Source organism: Oncorhynchus tshawytscha, unplaced genomic scaffold (genome assembly GCF_018296145.1).
Source record: "Oncorhynchus tshawytscha isolate Ot180627B unplaced genomic scaffold, Otsh_v2.0 Un_contig_9060_pilon_pilon, whole genome shotgun sequence".
Lineage (NCBI taxonomy): Eukaryota > Metazoa > Chordata > Actinopteri > Salmoniformes > Salmonidae > Oncorhynchus > Oncorhynchus tshawytscha.
The window spans coordinates 1-5,926 of NW_024605897.1; the positions used below are offsets into that span (position 1 = coordinate 1).

The window sequence follows — 5,926 nt, forward strand, 5'->3', positions numbered from 1 at the left end:
TGTGAATCCCAGTGTCCCTGTGTTGAATCTGTAAATCCCAGTGTCCCTGTGTTGAATCTGTAAGTCCCTGTGTTGAACAGTAAAGACTGTTTTCTTCTGTTTCAGAGGCGCTGAAGAGAACAGACACAGAGCTACAGAAAGCAGTGAGCTACAACTTGTCCCCTACCTCACACACAGTCACACACAGTTGTAGTAACCCTGTCATACTGCTGTAGTAACCCTGTCATACTGCTGTAGTAACCCTGTTATACTGCTGTAGTAACCCTGTCATACTGCTGTAGTAACCCTGTCATACTGCTGTAGTAACCCCTGTTATACTGCTGTAGTAACCCTGTCATACTGCTGTAGTAACCCTGTTATACTGCTGTAGTAACCCCTGTTATACTGCTGTAGTAACCCTGTTATACTGCTGTAGTAACCCTGTTATACTGCTGTAGTAACCCTGTTATACTGCTGTAGTAACCTGTTATGCTGCTGTAGTAACCCTGTTATACTGCTGTAGTAACCCTGTTATACTGCTGTAGTAACCCTGTCTGTCATACTGCTGTAGTAACCCTGTTATACTGCTGTAGTAACCCTGTCATACTGCTGTAGTAACCCTGTTATACTGCTGTAGTAACCCTGTCATACTGCTGTAGTAACCCTGTTATACTGCTGTAGTAACCCTGTCATACTGCTGTAGTAACCCTGGAACCCTTATACTGCTGTAGTAACCCTGTCATACTGCTGTAGTAACCCTGTCATACTGCTGTAGTAACCCTGTCATACTGCTGTAGTAACCCTGTCATACTGCTGTAGTAACCCTGTCATACTGCTGTAGTAACCCTGTCATACTGCTGTAGTAACCCTGTCATACTGCTGTAGTAACCCTGTCATACTGCTGTAGTAACCCTGTCATACTGCTGTAGTAACCCTGTCATACTGCTGTAGTAACCCTGTCATACTGCTGTAGTAACCCTGTCATACTGCTGTAGTAACCCTGTCATACTGCTGTAGTAACCCTGTCATACTGCTGTAGTAACCCTGTTATACTGCTGTAGTAACCCTGTTATACTGCTGTAGTAACCCTGTTATACTGCTGTAGTAACCCTGTTATACTGCTGTAGTAACCCTGTCATACTGCTGTAGTAACCCTGTCATACTGCTGTAGTAACCCTGTCATACTGCTGTAGTAACCCTGTTATACTGCTGTAGTAACCCTGTTATACTGCTGTAGTAACCCTGTCCTCTCTCTCTCGTGTGTGTGTGTGTGTGTCAGTGCTTGGTGGAGGCGGTGCGTATCCTGGACGGTGTGTGTGTGGAGGATGCAGGGTGTGTGTATCGTGCGTTCCCGTGTGTTAAGTCACTGTTCGGCCGTCTGAACTCTGACCTGTCCTGCAGCAGAGTCCTCCTGCCCATCGCTCAGTTCTACCTGAACCACGGTGAGGAGGTGTGTGTGTGCACGTGTGGAGGATAGAGCTAGTGTGTACTTACTGTGTTTGTGTGTGTGTGTGTGTGTGTAGGGGAGACTGCAGCGGTGGACAGTGAGTGTGTGTGGAGGTGTGTGTTTGGTGTTCTCCCAGCAGAGTGTTTCAACGACCCCTATCTGGCCCACGAGACGCTGTCCTTCATCAGAGCCAATCAGCTGCAGCTCCACTCCTCTGTACCACTGTACACACACTACTTCCTAGCCTGCTCAAGGTAACACACACTACTTCCCTAGCCTGCTCAAGGTAACACACACTACTTCCCTAGCCTGCTCAAGGTAACACACACTACTTCCCTAGCCTGCTCAAGGTAACACACACTACTTCCCTAGCCTGCTCAAGGTAACACACACCCCATTATAACACTCTAGGCACATTATTGGCGTATTACCGTGTCTGGTCTGGCACCGGACACCTTTCAGTCTCTGATGTATAGTTTATAGTCTGGCATCTAACACTAGGGTTCTAGTCTGGTATCTGACGAGGGTTCTAGGTTCTAGTCTGGTATCTAACGAGGGTTCTAGTCTGGTATCTAACGCAGGGTTCTAGTCTGGTATCTGACGCTGGGTTCCTAGGTTCTAGTCTGGTATCTGATGCAGGGTTCTAGGTTCTAGTCTGGTATCTCCCGCCGGGTTCTAGGTTCTAGTCTGGCATCTAACGCAGGGTTCTAGTCTGGTATCTGACGCTGGGTTCTAGGTTCTAGTCTGGTATCTGACGCCGGGTTCTAGTCTGGTATCTGACGCAGGGTTCTAGGTTCTAGTCTGGTATCTGACGCCGGGTTCTAGTCTGGTATCTGACACCGGGTTCTAGTTTTTAGTCTGGCATCTAACGCTGGGTTCTAGTTTCTGGTCTGGTATCTGACGCTGGGTTCTAGTCTGGTAACTGACGAGGGTTCTAGGTTCTAGTCTGGTATCGGACACGCAGGGTTCTGATGGTTTATAGTCTGGTATCTGACGCTGGGTTCTAGTCTGGTATCTGACGAGGGTTCTAGGTTCTAGTCTGGCATCTAACGCAGGGTTCTAGTCTGGTATCTGGACGCTGGGTTCTAGGTTCTAGTCTGGTATCTAACGCCGGGTTCTAGTCTGGTATCTGATGCAGGGTTCTAGGTTCTAGTCTGGTATCTGACGCGGGTTCTAGGTTCTAGTCTGGCATCTGACACCGGGTTCTAGTTTTTAGTCTGGCATCTAACGCTGGGTTCTAGTTTCTAGTCTGGTATCTGACGCCGGGTTCTAGTCTGGTATCTGACGCACCGGGTTCTAGGTTCTAGTCTGGTATCTAACGCTGGGTTCTAGGTTCTGGTCTGGTATCTGACGCTGGGTTCTAGTCTGGTATCTGACGCAGGGTTCTAGGTTCTAGTCTGGTATCTGACGAGGGTTCTAGGTTCTAGTCTGGTATCTGACGCTGGGTTCTAGTTCTAGTCTGGTATCTGACGCTGGGTTCTAGTCTGGTATCTGACGCTGGGTTCTAGTCTGGTATCTGACGCTGGGTTCTAGTCTGGTATCTGACGCCGGGTTCTAGTCTGGTATCTGACGCCGGGTTCTAGTCTGGTATCTGACGCCGGGTTCTAGTCTGGTATCTGACGCCGGGTTCTAGTCTGGTATCTGACGCGGGTTCTAGTCTGGTATCTGACGCCGGGTTCTAGTCTGGTATCTGACGCGGGTTCTAGTCGGTTATCTGGCGCCGGGTTCGATGTCTGGTTATCTGACGCCGGGTTCTAGTCTGGTATCTGACGCCGGGTTCTAGTCTGGTATCTGACGCCGGGTTCTAGTCTGGTATCTGACGCCGGGTTCTAGTCTGGTATCTGACGCCGGGTTCTAGTTTCTAGTCTGGTATCTGATGCTGGGTTCTAGTTTCTAGTCTGGTATCTGACTATGTGATGTGTTGTAGTTCCTAGCGTGGGACAGTCCAGGCCTGGTATCTGACTATGTGATGTGTTGTAGTTCCTAGCGTGGGACAGTCCAGGCCAGGTATCTGACTATGTGATATGTTGTAGTTCCTAGCGTGGGACAGTCCAGGCCTGGTATCTGACTATGTGATGTGTTGTAGTTCCTAGCGTGGGACAGTCCAGGCCTGGTATCTGACTATGTGGATGTGCTGCCCTCTCTGGTCACGGCTGGGACTGCAGTTGAGCTGCTGCACTCTACTGGACTTGCCCTGTCTCACTGCTGCTCTCACCCTGCAGCTCAGGTACACACACATGTAGAGATAGAATGCTTATACAGTTGAACTCTGAAGTTTACATACACCTTAGCCAAATACATTTAAACTCTGTTTTCCACAATTCCTGACATTTAATCCTAGTAAAAATCCCTGTTTAGGTCAGTTAGGATCACCACTTTATTTTAAGAATGTGAAATGCCAGAATAATAGTAGAGACAATTATTTATTTCAGCTTTAATTTCTTTCATCACATTCCCAGTGGGTCAGAAGTTTGCAATCACTCAATTAGTATTTGGTAGCATTGCCTTTAAATTGTTTAACTTGGGTCAAACGTTTCAGGTAGCCTTCCACAAACGTCCCACAGTAAGTTTGGTGAATTTTGGCCCATTCCTCCTGACAGAGCTGGTGTAACTGAGTCAGGTTTGTAGGCCTCCTTGCTCGCCCACAAATCTTCTCTGGGATTGAGGTCAGGGCTTTGTGATGGCCACTCTAATACCTTGACTTTGTTGTCCTTAAGCCATTTTGCCACAACTTTGGAAGTATGCTTGGGGTCAATGTCCATTTGGAAAACCGATTTGCGATCAAGCTTTATCTACCTGACTGATGTCTTGAGATGTTGCTTCAATATATCCACATAATTTTCCTGCCTCATGATGCCATCTATTTTGTGAAGTGCACCAGTCCCTCCTGCAGCAAAGAACCCCCACAACATGATGCTGCCACCCCCGTGCTTCACGGTTGGGATGGTGTTCTTCGGCTTGCAAGCCTCCCCCTTTTACCTCCAAACATAACGATGGTCATTATGGCCAAACAGTTCTATTTTTGTTTTATCAGACCAGAGGACATTTCTCCAAAAGTACGATCTTTGTCCCCATGTGCAGTGGCAAACCATAGTCTGGCTTTTATATGGCAGTTTTGTAGCAGTGGCTTCTTCCTTGCTGAGCGGCCTTTCAGGTTATGTCGATATAGGACTCGTTTTACTGTGGATATAGATACTTTTGTACACTTTTCGCACCAAAGTACATTCATAGGCTAATTGACATAATCTGAGTCAATCAGAAGCTTCTAAAACCATGTAATTCTCTGAAATTTTCCAAGCTGTTTAAAGGCACAGTCAACTTAGTGTATGTAAACTTCTGACCCACTGGAATTGTGATACAGTGAATTAATCTGTCTGTAAACAATTGTTGGAAAAATGACTTGTGTCATGCACAAAGTAGATGTCCTAACCGACATGCCAAAACTATAGTTTGAAAATCCAACCTAAGTGTATGTAAACTTCCGAGTTCAACTGTATACACAATAAATACATAGTGTATTCTACGTTGATGTGTGTAAAGTATCTCTGTAAGATGGTGTAATAACAAATCAATCAATAACATACACAATGTTCCTAGAAGCATTTCAGGGAAACATCAGAGCAGTATAGAAATGTAACATGGTGATCTGTGCGTTTCAGGTCTGCATGCTTCCCTGTGTCTGAGCCAGGGGGGCGTGGTCTGTCATCGCTGGAAGCTTTCCGAAGCCCCGCCCATAGAGGCCTCTTCCTGTTCCTGTTGAGAGGGGAGGCAGGGTCTGGTAATGTCACAAACTACTGTAATATTATAAAACCACTACTGTAATATTACTACTGTAATGCTATAATACCACTACTACTGTAATACCACTACTATAATACCACTACTACTGTAATATCACTACTACTGTCATACCACTACTACTGTAATATCACTACTACTGTCATACCACTACTACTGTAATACCACTACTGCTGTAATACTATAATACCACTACTGTAATATTATAATACCACTACTGTAATATTACTACTGTAATTATATAATACCACTACTACTGTAATACCACTACTATAATATCACTACTACTGTAATACCACTACTACTGTAATACCACTACTACTGTACTACTGTAATACCACTACTACTGTACTACTATAATTCCACTACTGTAATATTATAATACCACTACTGTAATATTACTACTGTAATTATATAACACTACTACTGTAATACTCACTACTATAATATCACTACTACTGTAATACCACCACTACTACTGTAATACCACGTACTACTGTAATACTACTACTACTGTAATACCACTACTATAATATTGTAATACCACTACTGTAATACTGTAATACCACTACTACTGTAATACTATACACCTACTGTAATGTTATAATACACCTACTGTAATACACCTACTGTAATGCTATAATACACCTACTGTAATACAGTAATACACCTACTGCAATTCTATAATACACCTACTGTAAT

General features: G+C 44.9%; 2 long non-coding RNA genes across 2 annotated transcripts; both read left to right on the forward strand.

Annotated features, from left to right (window-relative positions):
• Nucleotides 1-52: 52 nt before the first annotated feature.
• Nucleotides 53-3,608, forward strand: LOC121842096. The gene is made up of 4 exons (XR_006080929.1): nt 53-143; nt 1,259-1,421; nt 1,503-1,680; nt 3,513-3,608. It is a non-coding gene; the product is annotated as an uncharacterized LOC121842096 (long non-coding RNA).
• LOC121842097 lies at nt 1,983-2,348 on the forward strand. Its single transcript, XR_006080930.1, has 3 exons — nt 1,983-2,008; nt 2,042-2,066; nt 2,106-2,348. It is a non-coding gene; the product is annotated as an uncharacterized LOC121842097 (long non-coding RNA).
• Nucleotides 3,609-5,926: the final 2,318 nt, after the last annotated feature.